Source organism: Carassius carassius, chromosome 3 (assembly GCF_963082965.1).
Source record: "Carassius carassius chromosome 3, fCarCar2.1, whole genome shotgun sequence".
Lineage (NCBI taxonomy): Eukaryota > Metazoa > Chordata > Actinopteri > Cypriniformes > Cyprinidae > Carassius > Carassius carassius.
The window spans coordinates 5,922,794-5,942,948 of record NC_081757.1 but is presented as its reverse complement, the minus strand read 5'-3'; the positions used below and the strand labels follow the sequence as shown (position 1 = coordinate 5,942,948).

At 34.6% G+C, this 20,155-nt stretch overlaps 1 protein-coding gene across 3 annotated transcripts in view; it reads left to right on the top strand.

The window, feature by feature from the left end:
* Positions 1-20,155, top strand: part of LOC132117369 (neuron navigator 2-like) — a 197,556-nt gene that overhangs the window by 56,332 nt on the left and 121,069 nt on the right. The window lies entirely within an intron of this gene.

Here is a 20,155-nt window from a genome sequence, read left to right as displayed (position 1 = left end):
TCCATTGTTTTGGGAAATGTTATTTTGCATGCACGTGTTAAAAATATCACATAGCCCTGGTGCCAGTTCCTCGTGAAAGGTCTTTAATATCCAAGGAGGAATGTCGTCAGGACCAGCAGCCTTTGCTGCCTTCACTTTGCGGAGTCTGACCTCAACTTGTCCAATACTCAAAAGAGGTATACTACAACTGGATAACTTCGATTTGTGGACTGGATCTTTGATTTGTATGGTCATCCAAGGTTTATCATTATTTGTGATAGAAACTTTCTTAAATGGAATTGTTTTATCTAAGATAGACTTGATCATGGAAGTGAAGGCACTAACCTTAGCCTCAGGGTCCGTAGCCTCATGAATGTGAGAAAAATCAGAGGTATTCATGAGAAGGCCCAGTTGCCTATTTGTTTCAGAAGTACGTTTTCTACAAAAAATGTGCTTGACAGGCTTGATGGGCCAGTTTCCAGCATTTAGTAGGATAGTCTCATGGTCAGAGGAGCCAACAGGAGGCAAATGCTCTGGTGACTCAAACATGGAGGAAATGTTAGTAAAGATTGAGTCTAATTGACTGGTCTTTCTTGTTGCTCCAGCCACTATTTGTTTCAGACCATGTCTGCTGCAGATGGTTTCAGACTTGTACTTATTTGTATCACCGAGTATGACAATTGCGGCCTGTTGGTAGTTGCATTCAATATTCCTAAGGCAACGATCCAGGTACTGAGTGATTACTGTGTCAGGTTGTGCTGTTGTTGAAGATTGCGGAGGAAAATAGAGCACAGCAGCAATAATACAACTTAACCCTCAAGGAAGACGACTGGGACGTAACCAGACCCACAATGCTTCATGTTTGTCTTCTTCTACGTGAGTCAGTCGAATCTGAGTGATGTTTTCATCGACATACAAAGTGACGACTCCTCCCCCACAGCCCTCACGATCCTGCCGATGTATTGTATATCCAGGCAGGGTTACCTTTGAGTCTGGGATATCAGCAATTAGCCAGGTCTCGGATACAGCAATAACTGCTGAGTTATTATTCACAGCTATACTGTACAGCTCATCGCACTTGTAGTGTAAGGAGCGCACATTGGAAAGTAGATAACCAGGCATGATTGGTCTTGATTTATGTTGGTTTGTCTTAATGTAAATTAAGTTCTTAGGATGGTGGCAACAGTCAGAAGCAAACAGACTTAACTCAGTCAGCTTGCTCTTAACATCCACTGTAGTCCCATCGAAAGAAGGAAGATTTCCAACAATTGTACATATTGTGCGAATGTAATTTTTCCCAGCTTTCTTACCCCTTGGGCGAGATCTAAGTCGTAGAATCCCAGTTTGCTGCAAGATGGTTTTAACTTCAGGGGCCAAAGGGAATGCATATCTTTTCAGACTTATTATAAAGTTTAAATTGTTCTTAAAACCGAGTTGTGTCATTATTAACTTGGGGAAAGACAAAGACAGTTACTTAAGAGGTTGCAGTGGAGAATTTTCATCCATCCAGCTGTAGTCGAGTAGGCCGCAATTTTCCTAGAATCCATCAAATATCTCCTCAAGAGTAATTCCATCCAGATGTCCTGATGCCCAATTTAGGAATAAAATCACACCATTAGGTGATCTGTTCGTGCATTTCTAGACTATGTTAAGTTAGTATTGTTTAAAAAGCTAAAAAAAGGCATGTTCTGAGCAGCTCAAAAGTCATGCGGCTGCCCTTAAAAGCGCCACCTAGTGATCACCTGCCCGATCTTGGAATCTTAGCAGGTTTGGGCCAGGTTTTGGGCCAGTCACCAACTAGATGATTTTTTTGACGTTGACTACTTTTTCTAGATTTTTTATATTCTTATATATATTCTTAAATATTCTTATATATTCTGCTAGACAGTTTACAGGGTCAAAACTGCTCTAAAAAGGTCTTTCCATCCATTTTAACGCTTTCTTTTTTTTTTTACCATTTTTTACTGCATAAATATTCAAATTATACATGCACCTCTTTCAAATGCAAATTATGCATACAGTAACAAATTATGCATACAATAAAACCGTAAAAATGTGAAAAAATGGCTACAATAATTTATTTCAAATATAAAAATCGTTATGTAGTCTACATAAAAATCTAAAATAATTGTTTTCTAAAGCTTACAAACTCACAAACAAGTCACAAATATGTCTCTAAAACAGTCGTACTTCAGTTAACAAATTTTTATCAATAAAACTGCATTTATAAACATGAAATTTGGTTAAAAATATATGTACTTATAATAATTAAATATTCTAGTCAACAATTTTATTTTTATTAAAATTGCATCTATGACTCTAAGGTCTTTAAGGTGCCTGTTATAATGTTATGATCGAGGCTCTGGGCTCTGAGCATAACATGTTTTTCTGTAACAAACTATAAAATATTTTCTATAAAAACGTTAATACCCTGGCAGTGGCAAATAGCTTTGGTTTTATATTTAATTTGCAGAGCTGTTTAATTGCCATTAATTGCATCCAAAATAAACGTTTTGGTTTACATAATAAATGTGTGTGTATTTATATACATATACATAATAAATGTACACAGCACACACACATACAATATATATTTAGAAAATATTTCCATGTATTTCCATCTGTATATTTATATTAATATAATTAATATTATATATAAATATTTTAAATGTATAAAAATAACATTTTCCTTAAATATATACATGCATGTGTGTGCATTTGTATATACAAAATAATTATACACAGCACACACACACACACATATATTATGTAAACAAAATCTTTTATTTTGGATGTGATTAATCGCAATTAATCGTTTGACAGCTCTATTAATTTGATTACATTAATGTTTAAGTTGAGATTGACAAGAAATATTTTAACTGCTACTATGTAAAAGAAATACTGCTGTAAAAAAGCACCTAATTTGTTTAAAGTGTTTGCAAATCAATACTTAACAGTGAATATATTATGCGATTAATTGCGATTAATTGCGAATAAAAATGCTACTTGTTTAGCACTAATGTGTGTTTATACAGTGTGTGTGTGTGTGTGTATATATTAAATTGAATAAAAACATTTTTTCATAGATAATCAGTCAATAAGTAAAATGCAGATACTGTAAATAATGACTTGCTGGATCTTAACCATAAATATGCAGACAAACATTTTTGACTATTCCATAAAGTGTACGCATGTTATGGTTGCAACCATCAAAAAACATGTCAGATATGGGTCAGATGAATCTGAAACATTATGCAGGGCTTCCTTAAGACCACTTAGTAAACGAATTGTTAAAGCAGCCCATTGAATAGTCGTAAATATTTGTGAACCTTCCATTGTGGAAGTTCTTTTCATACTTGTATTGTTGTAGAGAAGGGTGTTGGTTTCAATAAAACTCCACAGTATTTTGCAAATAGCAAGTTAAATTTGATGAATACCAAAATGGGCATTTATCCTCTCCTTCTTCACTTAATGTGGTGGAGTAATAAAGAAGAAAAGAGATTTGTAGTGAAAAGCAGAGGCCAGGAGGACATGCTGGATTGCTCTTGTCTCTTCTGCCCTGCAGTTTATTCTGTCAGCAGTAATTCAATTAGCATGTATTACTGCAGGAGAAGGTGAATGAGAGAAAGAAAGGGCAGAAAATGAGTGTGATGAATAGGGTGCTTCTATCACATTGTTCATAACGATCCACAAATATCATCCAGATGTATCACACAAATGAAAGTGGCATTTATTTTCCTGAAGTAATTTATGCAGAAGAGCTCATCTGACATTGTGTTTTGTGACATTTGTTCCCTTCAGTCATTGTGAGGCATTAAATTAAACCGTTTAGGCTTTTATTGAGTCCTGAGACGCTGCTATTGTGTCATTATTATCGCCAATGACAGCGCAGTCTCTGAAACACCTGATAGGATTGTATGGTCAATGTCTACAGTTGGGAATCATTTCAATTTCTGTATGATAGAGAGAGGATGTGTTCAGAATGTGATGCTAACAAAGTTCAAGATAAGTACATCCTACTATACTATTTTATTTAAACAAGTATTATTATCTGGGTAATTAATGCATGGAGAAAGTTCTCTGTTTTATGGTAGTATACGATTCTAAACATGATCTAGATAAAGAAGGGTATTGGTAGATAATATGAAAGTGACTTTATATGATGTCATGTCGGACTGACTATCATAAATGTGGATTATCATTAACATGGGTGTGATTACTGTACGTCGGCAGTCATAAGGAAATAACTGACAGTTTCTTTCCAAAAGTGTTCAAAGTTCAGCCGTGTTGAGGGTGATTGGTTCAGTGATGAAATAAATGTACAGTAGTCATCAGCGATGACCTCATCTGTGTACGCTGTACATTCAGTCTCTGAAGAAATCTGATCCGTACATCCGCTGCATATCCTGGAGATTTTGATCATAGGTAAGCCAGTGTTTGCTTTAGCTATTTCTTCTATTGTCTGCAAGTATTTAATACCTCCTTCTGTACTTTGTGCTGGCCACAATATATGTAATCTTAAATCTGTCAGTTTGATGCTTACAATCATTGTTGTATTGCCTATACTAATGTATGTGTTTTTTTAATGTTTTTTTATTTTTTATTTAGCCTGTAAAATTGTGTATTTTGTGAACAGTTTCGATCTAAAATCTTATGGTCGGCAAGTTTTTACCTGCTGATCAATGGAAAAATGTGATAAAAGACCTTTATTTTGTCTCTTTGTATGCTTTGTAAAATATTTTGGTATGATAAAGTTTAAGAATTTAATTAGATGCTTTTCAGCTGCAATTACTATAGGAAAGTGGTTTTCAGAGCTGTATTTAGTGCAATTATTTATTTATTTTTTGTCTGATATACAGTGTAATGAAAGAAAAAAAACAATGACAATCTATTGAAAACAACAAAATGGAGTAAATGCATAAATGCATGCACAGTATGTGTGTGTGTATATATATATATATACACACACACATATATATTATATATATATATATATATATATATATATATTACTGTACCATAACTGCATGTTTATATAAATGCATGCAATATCTCTCATTCTCTGTGTATATATATATATATATATATATATATATATCAGCAAAAAATGAGACTCTCCATATTGCCCTTAAAGTTTTTGTTGTTTTTCAGATCAGTAGTCTCTCTTAACTCTAATTTTCAGATCTCAGAATTATCCTCATCAGTGTTTTATTGTTTTAGCTCAGTTTAAGTTGTGTCCACTCAGTCTCTCTTCTTTAGTTCAGTGTGTGTGAGTTAACATGCGGCGTGGTTATGGGTGTGTGTGCATGCATCTTCACAGGGTCACAACAGAGTGTAACCATCAACTTGCCTCATGTGTGTCTGCCAGGCTGGTGCTCCATGCCCAGAGAGCCCCTTTCACATTTAATTAAGTGTCACAGACACAGCACAGAGACCCTGGGGAGACGTGAGAGAGAACTGAGATTACAGGATACAATCACAAACATTCAGAGCCAGAGAAAAGCAGAGAGGCCGGAGAGACAGAGAGCAGTTGTGCTGGCTGGTTAAATGCTGCCGGAGTTCTTGTTCTCCCATTAGACGTTAATGGCCATACCGTAACTCAGTGTTGCTCCTTTAACGAGCCAATCTCTCCTTCCAAACGGCAAGGGTGGTAGACATGAATAAATGAATAAATGAAATGGCAAAGCACTAGATGAGATCAAGGTGTTCACTGCAGACTTTTCACTATGACCTGCTACTTTTAACCTTTACGACAGAATTGATTAGAGAGCGGGGATACTGTATCAGCTGTGTCTGAAATCAAAGACAGCTGCATCGCTGCCCAGAGAGTCAGTGAATTAAAAAAAGACAGCTTCCAAGGCACTTAAGTTTTATATTTTTGAAAGTCTCTTTTGCTCACCATGGGTTATTTATTTGATAAAAAACACAGTAAAAACAGTAATATTGTGAAATATTATTACAAATTAAAATAACTGATTTCAATTTTAATATATTTTGAAGATTGTAATTTATTCCTGCTATGATAAAGCTGCATTTTCAGCATCATTTCTCCAGTCTTCAGTATCACATGATGCTGCAGAAATCATTTTAATATGCTGATTTGCTGCTCAATAAATATTTATTATTATTAATGGTGTTGAAAACAGTTGTGCTGCTCAATTATTTTAATGGAAACATTTTCTTTAAGATTCCTGGATGAACACACAGTTCAAAAGAAATGCAGTTTTTTGGAAACCACAACATTTTGTGCAATTATAAATTCCTCTGCTGTCACTTTTGATTAATTTTGGAGTCATTTTATGTAATTAAAAACTTTGAAAGTCAAACTTTGAAAAATGTTTCTGAAGACCTTTCCTTTATTTTGCGCTCCATATGGAAGGTTTTAAATGCATTTGAAGGGGGTTAAAAATGTATCGTTTTCAATTAATGCATTAATTTAAAGGCAGGGTAGGTAAAAAAAAATGTATAAAAAACTTTTTTTCCAAATTTGTTTAAACTTTATTTATATATCAATACATAATTAAAATGTAAGTACTCTGAAAAAGAATGTATAAAAATCGAGTGTCTGTAGACCTCTCACGACTGTTTTAAAGACAGCTCATTATTTCCATTCACTCCACCCCCTCCCTTCTGGACTCCTTCCAAAGCCTCTACTACGGCTCGCTAAGTAATGTTATATTGGCTATATTACGCAGCTACGTGTGCTAATGACACATGCTTCATGAAAAAAATATGTATGATCAAAATACAAAAAGAAAGATTTAACCTGTCCAGCAGAAATAAAGCCATCAAGGAGTCACTTTTCAGCCCCTCGAGTTCCCTCAGTTCTCGCCATCGCTGGAAAGCCACGCCGATATTAACTCGCGTTTTATTTCTTTGTTTATCCAAAGACTTATTGTTCATTGCCTTTTCTTGTACTGTTACTGTCTTCCTTTTTTTGCCTGGTTTGCCTTCACTAACTGCATAGGCTGGTACTGTGAATTTTGCTTGCTGTTTCTCTGCCATTGTTTTGGTATTCCTAGGATCCGTGCCTCTTGAATTCCTCAAATCAAACGTGCACGCGCAAGTGGGCAGGTCATGTGTGGCAAAAGGGCGGTTGCCATGGTTGCGAGAGAGTTACAGTCGCCTAAGCCAATCCTATGTTTCGTCCCGAAATGGAAATAATGAGCTGTGTTTAATACAGATTAAACGGTCTAGAGTCACTCGATTTTTATACTCTTTTTATCAGAGTACTTACATTTTAATTATGCATTGATATATATAGAAAGTTTAAACAAATTTGGAAGAAAGTTGTTTATACATTTATTACCTACCCTGCCTTTAATGACCCTGACCCTGCTTTAGACATAAGCAATCAAAAATGTATTTGCTACAAAAAAGCTATTTTAAAGCTTTTTAACCTTTTTAAGCTACATGCATGACAAATTTTATGGAAAAACCTGACCTGACAAAGGCACTGGAGCTGACAGGACGCTGAATTAGGAGGTGCCTTTATGTCCTTTGTATATTTTTCACATTTTCAGGTTTCAGCCAGTAAGCAGTTTGCAACACATTTACATTTATTCATTTAACAGATGCTTTTATTCCAAGCAAAATACAAATGAGCTAATGCAACATAAGGGATTAATTTAAATTGATTATGAGACACCTGCTCCAGGAGCTGCAGTGTTAACATCCTCCTCACCCTTCCCACAATCCACCTGCTGTGTATGAAAGCATGTTTCTTTATACACACCTCATTCTCATTCCTCTGGCATTTGCATAACATGCTCCCTCTCTCTCTGCATTGCCTCCCATTGTTTGGGGCGTGAGGGGAATTGAACCTCTCTCACTTTTTTTTTTTAGTTCAACAAATTTGGCATGCATGTCGACTTCAAAGCTCAATTCCAGCAGGCTTTGTGCTTTTGGAAGGATCTGATATTAGTACATGTTTCTTCATAAAGAACATACTACTAATACACTGTGAATTTGGCTGGCGGTGCATAAATATGCACGTGCGTCTATGCAAAATTTCCATTTTTCTTTTCCTTCTTCACCTCCCAGATTTTTGGTGTTTTTATTTGGCTGTCACACTTTTCACACCAAGGCAGTGAAAGATAGTGATACTTTTCCAGCTCGTGCAGAATAAAATGAGGGAGGAACATCATCAACTCTCATTCTCCATTCTTTTTCCGCTATTTCTCGTTTTTAAGCAGACAAATTCCAAAGTATCCTGTTATAACTCAAAATGTGTCAATATATGTCAGAAATTTTGACGGCTGTTGTGAATAGTGTTATGGACAGGTTGCCTCAGGGCAGATTTTAATTAAAAATTTCATTATGATACATACCGTATTTTCCGGACTGTAAGTCGAACTTTTTTCATAGTTTGTCTGGTCCTGCGACTTATAGTCAGGTGCGACTTATTTATCAAAATTAATTTGACATGAACAGAGAGAAATGAACCAATAGAAAACATTAACGTCTCCAGCCACGAGAGGGTGCTCTATGCTGCTCAGTGCTCCTGTAGTCTACACTGAAAACATAGAGCGCCCTCTCACGGCTGGATACGGTAATGTTTTCTCTTGGTTCTTGGTTCTAAATAAATGTGACTTATAGTCCAGTGTGACTTATATATGTTTTTTCGTCATCATGACGTATTTTTGGACTGATGCGACTTATACTCAGGTGCGACTTATAGTCCAAAAAATACGGTAGTATGATTACCCGTGTGCTGCATTTCAATTATGAGCAATTTAAATGAGATTTTTACCTTTCCTGAAGGGCTTTGCTCTGTTTGCTAGGTGCGCAGGATTTTAACTGTCTATATGATATTCTGGGTTTTTTTTCCCACCTGTTTTATTTTGTACATGGCAAAAAATGTTTTATATATAATAAAATATATAAATAAAAAATAAAATAATAAAATTTTATATATATATAAAAAAAAAAAGTTTTTTTATATATATATACAGTATATGCTTGCACAGGTTAGCTGATAATGTTAACCAAAATAAAAATAGGTGTTTAATACAGTAACTATCAGCACTACATTTAGTTAGGTCCCCATGAAAAAAAATCAAGTCCCATCCTATATTTTTTTCTGTTAAAATATCATTTTTCACCCATAAGAATGTCTCTTTACATGTAAAATATTTAGTGAACTACTTTGAAACGTGATTCTAAAGTACACCTCTTCTCAACAAGCTGTGTAATTTGAGTTATCATTGTGTCTGAAGCACAAAAGGTACAGGATAAGTTACACTAATAGCAAATTTTTTATTGTTCTGGTGGTTTTTAAACGTCCACATTAAACAGGACATGAAGTACATGTGGGCTGGTATCATATGCATTGCACTAGTTGTAGTCTAATTGGCCTATAAGCTGGTGTGTTTCCCTGGAGAGACCCCAAGCGACAGACTGTCTGAGACGGGAAACGGCAGACTGTCGCACTCCTGGCATTACTAGTATTGAGTTGAGGGGAAATGTTTTAGTCCAAACATGGCACGACCGCAAGGTTTATAAACCAAACGTGATTTGGATTTTTAGGACCAAAACACCAAGCTTTTTCCACAAGGGTTGCCAGAATTAAGTGATGTCCACTATGAAGATATGCTGTAGACCTACAGTGCATTATAAAAGGCTGTACAAGAGTGATGCTCATATGACATAAGAGAGGTTATTAACATGTATATGAATGTGTGTTATACATATTTTATTCTAACTACTTTTCTAATATTTTTCTTTTTATTTATTAAAAAAAAAATGACCCTTAAGCACTAACATTCTCTATTCTTTTTCTATTTTATTTATTGTTTTATAAGTAAAAATATTTTATTCCTATTGCATTTATTATTTAAAAAATATAAATTAAAATTGTAAATATATATATATATATATATATATATATATATATATTATCATCATTGTTGAAAGCAGTTGTGCTGTTTAATGTATTTGTAATAATATTTTTTTTTCATAATTCTTTGATGAATAGAAAGTTATATTTAGAAACATAGCAATAGCAATATTTTGGAGCATTATTAATGTATTTACTGTCACTTTTGTTGAATTGAATCCATAAATAAAAGTATTGATTTCTTAAAAAAAAAATCATACTGACCCTAAACTTTGGAGCTGTAGTATATGGTTGATATAAAATGCTTCTTCTAACTTGATTACTACACTTTATGTTTGTTACTGTTGGGGCAATTATGGCATTTTGGATAATGAAACAAATACGAAGCTCTGAAATAAGCTCAGAAAATGCACAGCTTGTGTCTGGGCCAGCCTATCAATGTCGCGTTATACCAAATTATATTATCCATAATGGAATCGCTCTCATGCGCAGGTTTAATTATATAACAGGCGTCAGCACCCATACCGCTGTGTTGACAGCAATGACATCTCTGTGCTCCGGACACCGTTCACTTCCTCCCGGCTCTCATTGGCTCTGAGGAAGCTGGTTTGACTGAGGCCTGACGTCTGGATCCGCAGGGGCTCATTAGAGAGAGTTAGAGGCGCAGCGGCAGCTCGGCAGGAAGGCGATTAGAGGTATTTTATGTGATTTTTGTGGGATGTGCACTCTCCTGTCTCCTCTGAGAGCTGAGAAGGAGAGAGTCCTGCTCGCTGAAGTTGCAGGTGATTTATATCTGCTGCGGCCAGAACTGGGTTGTTCCATTTGTTCATTTTGGAGAAAATGAAATGTCGACACTGTGCATGCGTTTAAATATAATAGAACATTATGGATTATAAAATGGAGAGTTCATACTGGGAAATTTGTGTGGATAAGCCAGGGATGAAGTTGTAAAATAGCCTGTAATGATATGTCAAACAACCTATAATTACATTAATGAACTATAGGTCTAGGCAGAAGAATTGTTTTTTGTTTTTATTATTATTATGAAATATATATGTGTTTTGTTTTTTTGCTTTAAGTTAAATTTAAACTTGGATTGCAGTTTGCAATGTAGTTTGCTTGTTTAATGTGACATTTTGCTGGGTGAAAACTGTATGTAACAAAAAATAAATAAATGTTAGACTTGATTTAATCCATAAGAATTAGATTGAATTGTGAAAAAGTGCTAAACTAATGCAAATAATCAACTATTAGTTAACATTATTAGACAGCCTGTGCTGATAGTAGTGGAAAAGAAAAGATATTTTCATAAATACAATTTTTTAGCATTTTTTTTTTGGTAATGTTAAGAAATATAAAAATAGCTATTTAATATAGTAACTACTGGCACTGATTTATCAAACTCACATTCAGCCTCAGTTCAATCAGTTCTTTGCAAATAAAATCAAGTTCCATTCTACATTACCGTAATTAAGAAAAGTGTCACAATACATTGCACTTCACAATTATTTTTATTATTATTATTTTTTTTTTTTGCACTGGTGTATTGTTCATAGCACCTAGAATGTGCTTTATGAAAGTCAATTGTTTATTTTTATTTTATTTTTAGCAACCTTGGTAAAATCACTTTAATGCACGACTTATCAAGGCTTAGAATGCTTTATGAAAACTGAGAATTGACCAACAAATACTTTAAAGAAAAAAGATTATAATGCCGTAATACACACACAACTGTCACAGCATTTTTAACATCTGGAATTATTCATTATGCCTCATCCCAAGATAAAGGGATGGTCTATCCCAGGGATCTTCTGCCCTGTAAGTCACTGATTGACATGTTACAGCAGATGTGTCATCTGTTTTTCCTTCATGAGATCCTCTCCTGTCCTCTCAGCCATGAAGGATGACTCCAGGTTCACCTGTGTCAATCATATGTGTGTTTGTAAGACATTTCCCAGTGAAGATGGTGAGGAATACACGCTTTCCCGGCACACTTCGACAGACACAGTTCAAATCTATTGTGTCTGTCCTGTCCCTTATGTTCGCATGGCTGCTTTCATATTTAGTCTATTGTTGGTGGTCTCGTAAGGGAATGTGCAAGTATTGCATTGAACCTTGTATTTCAGCTCATTTTTAAATGGGTTTGTAACATATATACTCTTGCAAGTGAGAGTTTTGACTATTGTAATTAAGTCTGGGGAATAATGAAGCTTATTGTGAGCAAGGACAGTCTATTTAGACAGTTGTTTTTTTCCTTTAGATTTTGTTGTTTTATTGGCATTTTTCATGTTCTTCTTTGACTAATTATTGAAAGCAACTGCCTAACTGTGAGTGCTGCCATCTAGTGGAAATTAATGTTACGTTGAAACTGCAAATGGAAAGCTTTTGTTTTTAGCTGTAACCTTATTGTTAACTCTGACTTTAACATTGTTCTATAACACCAAAGCATCAATTATTATATGCTAGCACTGTAGAAGTTGTTTGAAAATTATGACACAAGTATCTGTCATGCAGCTGCACAGATTCAGCATGCATTCAAATTGACCATATATTTCATTGTGGTCTTACTGGTGTTGGAGAGACGGTGGAGTTATTATAGAGCATCTGGAAGCGCCATGTGAGGCTGTATCATTTACAACCACGATATTTCTTTTTGCTGGACAAAGGATTTATGCAAATCAAGTAGCCGTTCTCTGAAGTGCTGACAGTGTTCTTGCTAGATTTTATTAACAGTGGCATGAACCCATCAGGAATATATTTAATTCAGCAAACAAGCCCATTGTAGCATTAACCTCATTATGAAGAATGGCATTTAATTAGTTTAGAGGACACTGGCACAGCCAATCAGATCACTCAAGACAGTTGCACAGTTTAAGAATAATATAGAAAACAAATGGATGTAGAAATCTAGTTTATCCTAGGTGTTTTTGTTTTTCTTTACTGAAAATCGTACAAATTTTCAGTAACTGAAATAAAGCTATATAAAGGTTTAATTGCTACTATTGTCCTCATCTGTAAGTCATTTGTAAATGTAATGTAAATGTAAAATTACTAAAACTTAAATTAAAATGAAAACAAAAAAGTTCAAAACAATTCAGACTTTTATATCTACAGTTCAGGGTTTTTTTATTATTATTATGTGCAAAACATAAATAGTTAATTATGGTTTATGGATTAGTTCTTTCTTGATACGATAAATGCTCAACACTATTTATATGAGATTTTCTCTCATTTAAGCCTGTATTGACCCAACTTTTTATCTCACAATTCAGGCTTTTTTTCTCCCAGTTCTGAGTTTATATCTTGCAGACTTCTTTTCTCACAAGAAAAATCCACAAATCATTAATGACTGTACCAATCAGTTATAGCTGTAATTTCTTACTGTATGTCAACAATTGTCTGATGTATTTTATTCCTCATAAGGGACTGTAGGAGAATCATCTGAGTCAGAGTGCATGAGCAGAAACATTGTTCTCTTGGCAGTGTCTGCTGTAGCCGGTTCTCAGAGACTGTAATAATAGATCAGCGGGACACAGTGAGTCATTATGTACAGTATGGCTCCTATTCGCTAAGGCTTTCACATTGTGAGTGTTATAAAGAGAGACACTTCAGCCTGTCTTCAGTGGGACAGCCGCTCAACACAGAGGAATCAACTTGCTCACCTCAGCAAGTTCCTGCGCTGGTGAAGGCAATGGGAATATCATTTGCTAGAGAGGAGTGTGTGGGCTGACTGAGTGACAAACAAGAGGCGGATAGAAGCAGAGAGAGAATGTGAAAAGACTGATGTGAAGAAATGTAAGACGACATGACAATAATGAAGTTTTTTTCAATAATGAAGCAATTTTCTTGCTTGAAGGGATAGTTCAGCCATCATTTACTCAACAGTATTATTGTTATTAACTAAAGCTAAAACTAAAATGATGAAATATACAGTATACAATTATATATATATATATAATTAAAGTAAATATGAAAAAAGAAATAAAATATGTAATATAAAAATAAATATATTAATAAAATAAATATAAATACATTTAACCTGAAGTTAAAGCTACATCTTTATATAAGGAAACTAATAAAAATGTAAAAAGCACATAACACAATCTAAAAGGAAGCTAAAATAATTATAGTGCAAATATTTAAATGAAAGCTAATATAATATGATAGTATATAAATAATACTAAAATAACATGTATTCTTATATAAGTTTGGAACAAAATAAAGGTGAGCAATTAAAAACAGATTTATTTATTGTTTTTCAGAGCTGTGAGATGTAAACGCAGAATTGTGAATTATAAAATTGTTTTTCTGAGAAGAAAAGTCAGAATTTTAAGCAGAAAAGTCCGAATTGCAAGAGAAAAAAAGTGGAAGATATAAATGAGCAGTTCATAGAAAAAAGTCTACCTTTTAATTTTTCTTCTGTGTGTCCTGATACAGCAGCACAAGATGACTTCCTCTTTAACAGCTGTCTAGGTCTAGGAGACTGACGATTCATGAAACTCCTGTGCCAGAGCTACATCCTTCAATAGAGGTCAGCTCTGACATAGACATGAAGATGGACGGGTAAAGGCCTGGCCAAAAATGGCAAAATCTGACAGGAAGGGGTCATCTAATCTGTGAAATTAAAGGGCTGGGTCAATCTAAAATCAATGCACCAACAAATGGAATTTACAGCGCATGCATGTATTTTGAAAACAAAACACAGAAATGCACGAAGCATAAATGCATTGTCTTGCTTATTTCATACATTACTTGACTTTAACCAGCCAAGTTCATAAGTGACTTGAATGACAGATTTATTTTCTTCTTCATGTTGATGGTACAGTTTTACAAAAAATCCTTGGAGAGAGCAGAAGTGTTTCTCCCTCTCGTCAACATGCACACAATCCACTTTATGAATTGGCTTTGATATGGTTTTGAAGTTTGACAGTGTTCAACAAAAGCTGTCTCTCTGAAGTAAGCAGCTGTCAGCTTCCATTCTCATATCTGAAATCATATTTCACGGCCGTGCCCTGCTTCTGCAGGAAAGAAACACTGAAAGATAATAAAGCTGAATCATTCTATTTTGTCGGTTGATCATGGAAATTAGAGAAAGTTTTATTGCAGACTTATCACTAGCCTTTTTGTCTTTTAGATATTTTAGAAAGAATGTGTTTAGTTTTCATTTGAAATAGTTTATCCTTGCTTTAAATTGCATTAAATTCTGTAGCATTAGTGCAATCATTATACATCATTTCAGAATAATTATCCTAAAACCTATAATCGCCTTTTTAAATTTGCATTAAAACAACAGACTCTTAAGAATCATTTGTTTCAGTAATCGTTCTACACTTGTCATGAGGTCTGTCTTTGATTCACTGAAATGAACCAGCTCAGAAAAGTTATTTGTAAGTGAATTGGACTACACTATTGTGGAACTGTATGTTTTTGATTCACTAAAAAAATAACTCTCGAGTCATATGTGTCGGTAACTGCACTATGCTGGTTGTACTGTATTTTTTTAAATATATTTTTTATTCACTAAAGTGAACCGGCTCATTATGAGAGCATTCTTCAATCGGAGTACAGCTGTTAGGCACACTGATGTAATTCATTAACAATAACCTTACTAATAAGAGTAATTTGTCTAGAAAATCAGGTCACTGTTTTAACAAGAACCGACTTATAAGTCCCATTGTTTTGGAAATCACTCTACACAGGTTGTGCTATATATTTATGACTTCAATAATTCCCATAAACACAGTCAGTTATGTCTTAAGTGAATATTACAGTGAGGAAATATGCTTGTCAATATATTGGATCGGTGCATTAGGTCTTAAAGTGACAGCAGCCTAATATACCAGCTGTTGACTTTGTCCTTTCTGTTTATTAAACAACAAAAGAAAAAGGGAAAAAGCACATCGACTCACTGTATTGATATCATAAGAGTCATTATGAGCACATTCTTGAATCTGACTTGGTTCACACCAAAGACGATATCTATAAAAATAATGATAAAGATATAGTTGTAAAAATCGTTTTTAGTATTATATATATATATATATATATAGAGAAAGAGAGAGAGAGAGAGAGAGAGAGAGAGAGAGACCATACCACAACTATAACTATAAATTAACAGAGAAATAATATTGTTGTAATCACTTTCAGATTTTTTTTTCCAGCTGTTTCCATAATCAATCTTGCTGTCACAAGCTCAAGAATTTAAAGCGGCAGATGAGCGTGCGCTTAGAATAAACAGACGTCATTATCTTTATAGTTATGTTCTTGGTGTGAACGGGCCTTTAGCTTCTGTTGACTCTGTCCTGATGTGTGTGTGTGTGTTTACGGATCATTAGGTCCATGCACAGGTGGGGCATTCTAACCCCATTATACTGTAATGACCTCATCTGTCCTCATCACTGAGATGTACAGATGCATGGGGGCTCGTTCTATCATTCCTTCTTTCTTTTTGTCTTTCTCCATCTTAATGCCAATTCACACTGAACACATTTTAGACTGTTTTCAAACAGGTTTCCAAAAACCTTTTATTTATTTATTTTTTAAGTGAATACACTTTACGGTATCCTGTTATTTCCCTAATGTGTGTTCACGTTCCTAAACTACAAATCATCTTTATCTATTTGCTTTATATCTGTCCTCTTTCATAACTTCCGCCCACTTACTTCCTCTCAGAGCCACACATATAGATGGTGGGCTCATATATCTGACATCAGGTGCCCAGGAGACCCACATTTATTAGTCGCTCATGTCATTAACTGCAGAGCGCTGATCAATTCTCTGTCCATTAGAGGATCTGAAGGTTGAGAGTTGACATGAGAGACCTGCTGGGTGGAGGAATGACATTTAATTTGAACAAATCACATTTCAGCTTTCATTTTCTTACTAATACATGACTGATAGATTAAAATGGATTTCCAATAAAAAGTCCAAACTTTATTGCTCTGTATTTGTAGACGGATTTTATATCTCTGTCTGTCTGTCTGTCTGTCTATTTTTAAAGATTTGTCTTATAACAATATCTTCTACTGGCTTATTTTACTAGAATCTCCACCATTCAGTTATCAGCCTGACATTGATAATGTTAGTAATACTTGCATACTGACTTGTCTTCTTTTTTGCATTTCTTTTATACTAAATGATTGATTTTCTTATGTCAGTTCAACCTTCTCTAGGAGCCTTTGCTCTTCAAAGGTTGTTGTTGAAGACAGAAAACAAGGCTTGAAATCCCTGTTATTTCCTTCTAGAAATTTTGACCTAGTTTTATTTACTATATGAGTATATGAGTATGAGTATAAATACTTAAGGAACTAGTCTCTATAGTATTCAGTGTTGTTCAATAATTAGTGTAAGAGCAGACTACAGGATAGATCATTGTAGTAAAACTGATAAATAATTATATCAAAGATACAATGAGGTCTAGACTTACTGCATTTATAGGTATCCGTGACCGTGAGTGTGTTTGTGCGGTGAAGCACTTTCAGCTGCTGTAAATAATGAATGAGAGGATTGGATCATCTTTGTCAGGAGGAGACCGACAGCAAGAATAAAAGAGGGAACAGGAAGGAAGAAAGGAGAGAGGGAGTAATAGAGGGGAAAACAATGTCAAGAATTGTGGCTTTTTTTTACACATTTACAGTCAGCTGTGATAAAGTGTTTCATATATTGTGCTGTGCTGCTTATGTGGGAAATGCGGATTTTTAACGTGTGACCCATGTTATCTCTTCCTTCCCAACACTTCCTGTTACTCTTTTAGGTGGATAATGCTACATATGTCCACATAATCCATCTCAGAAATTTAATTTCACCATCTGCACTTATCGAGGACCTGGCAACCTTTGCAGCTAACCTTTAAAATGCTATTATGACTCTATCCAATAATGTTTCTCCCTCAAAATCATTTCTTGTTTGATTCCATCTGTGAATCATTACACCTGCCCTGTCTCACTCTTCTGTTAGCCTCTGTGTCCTTATCTTGCTGTGGTAAAGTCAGCCGGGGACCTTGTGACCTCAAATAGTGGCAGATTTTTCGCTCTCATTTCAGACAACACCCATGTGTTAGCTGAGCAAGCCTGACATGTTTTTCTCCCCACCTTTGCCATCTTAACTGCCAAGTGCTTGCCAGCACAGTGTCACCTTGCATCATCCTGGTACCTTGTCAAACACGGTGTGTGTTTTTTGTTCCATCTGTGTCCTGAAAGCTTGCTGAAACATTAGTCCTTATGTCGCCGTCAGCTGCTTGATTTTGAAGGTTTGTGTATGGGAGGTCACATGCTGCACATGCTAATTCAGCTTCGTAGAGTCTAACTAACTAACTAGCAAAACTATGGGTTACGTGACTACATTTTAAATGCAATTATATGGTTGTAGTTGACCATTTCAGCTCATTAGCTAGTTGAAGCTGGTGGTTTGTATTCATCAGCAGGTTATAAAGTTGAAGCTACTGATTTATGGTCAAATTGGTTGAATTAGGTTAAAATAGGTTGAATTACAGTCAGTAACTGGTGGAAATGGGTCATTAGATGTTTAAAGCAGGGTGTTTTGGTCATTAGCTGGTCATTAATGCCATTAACTGATTAAAAGTAGTCATTAATCGTTCAAAGTAGATTGTTTATGTTCATTAACTGGTTGAAACTGGTTATTAGCTGGTTGAAATGGGTAATTTATGGCCATATACTGGTTAAAACTGGTCATTAACCGGTTAAAGCAGATTATTTATGTTCATTAACTGGTTGAAAGTGGTTAACTGGTAGAAACCGGTCATTATATGTTTAAAGCAGGGTGTTTTTGGTCATTAGGTGGTAGAAACGGGTCATTAATGGTCATTAACTGGTTGAATTAGGTAAATAATCATTCAAAGCAGATTATGTTCATTAACTAGTTGAAACTGGTTGGAGTGGATTGTTTTTGGTAATTAGATGTTGGAAACTGGTCATATGTAGTTATTAACTTGTTTAGGCTGGTAAGTTAAGACAATTAAATAATGAAACTACCTTGTGAATAGATGGAAATTGGTTGTTTTTGGTCATTAGCTGGTGGAAACTGGTCGTTTTCAATCATTAACTTGTTTAAACAGGTGTGTTATGGCAATTAACTGGTTGAAACTGCTTATTAGTAGGCTAAAGTGGTTTGCTTTTGGTCATTAGTTAGTGGAAACTGGTCGTTTTTAATCATTAACTTGCTTAAGCAGGTCAGTTATGGTAACTATCTGATAAAAACTGATCAGTAGATGGTTTTCGATCATTAGTTGTTGTAAAGTAGTCATTAGTCAGAAACTCATTTATGGCTTTTAGCTGGATCAAGTGGGTTGTTTTTGGTTATTAGCATTAAAATATGATTAAAATAGAATATGAGTGTGTGTGTGTGTGTGTGTCTGGGCATATATTGCTGTAGATCAGCAGGAAATCTCAGCTCCTGTGGTGTGTGTAACTCACACTGAGCTACTGAAAGATCTCTCCATCACACACTAGAGAGCAGGAGAAAGAGAGAATCACACAAAGATTCATTCATTTTCATTCAGTCCCGTTTTCCAATCATGTTACCCACACAAACAGATCATCCTGTCGGCTCTGAGCCACATCTAACACTCACAGTTATTATGAGTTTGTGCATGTGAATGTGTGTGTGCAAATCTTTTCTTCTCACTGCCACTCAATCATATACTGATATATTCTGTATCAGCCCTAATGACCTTAGTATAGCTACACACACACACACACGCACACACACACACACACTCACTCTCTAATGGCGTTGTCAGTGGCACACATCTCTCACCCACGTCTCCTGCCTTGAGCAAAAGTGCTAGTGTCATTAAGCAGAGCATGCACACGCACACACACAACAGTTTTTATATCAGGGTTGTCCTCTATTGTTTTGGAATCAAGTTTATTTTAATTAATCCAAACCCTAATCCTGCACAAACAGAATAAGTAAGCTGTTCTAACCATAATGGAGCACTTATGGCAATTATTATTAGTATGGCAATTGTTGATTTTTTTTTTTTATTTAAATTTTTTTTTTAAAGAAATGACTGTCAAAATTTGTAAATGAAAATGCATTAAAAAAAGTAATAATAATAATAATAATATTTATTATTATTATTATTAATGATGATCACATTTCTTGAAGTATTTCAATAGTAATATTTCTTATTTTGTTTAATATTTCTATTTACGATTAACAATAGTCAGTGCAACAAGAATAGTATAAAAATAATTTTATTTATATATCATCTCTGTTTGATTGTACTATAATTGTTTTTCTTCATATACAATATCAATAATAATATTTGTCTGTAATTTATATATATTTATATATATATATTTATATATAAATTAC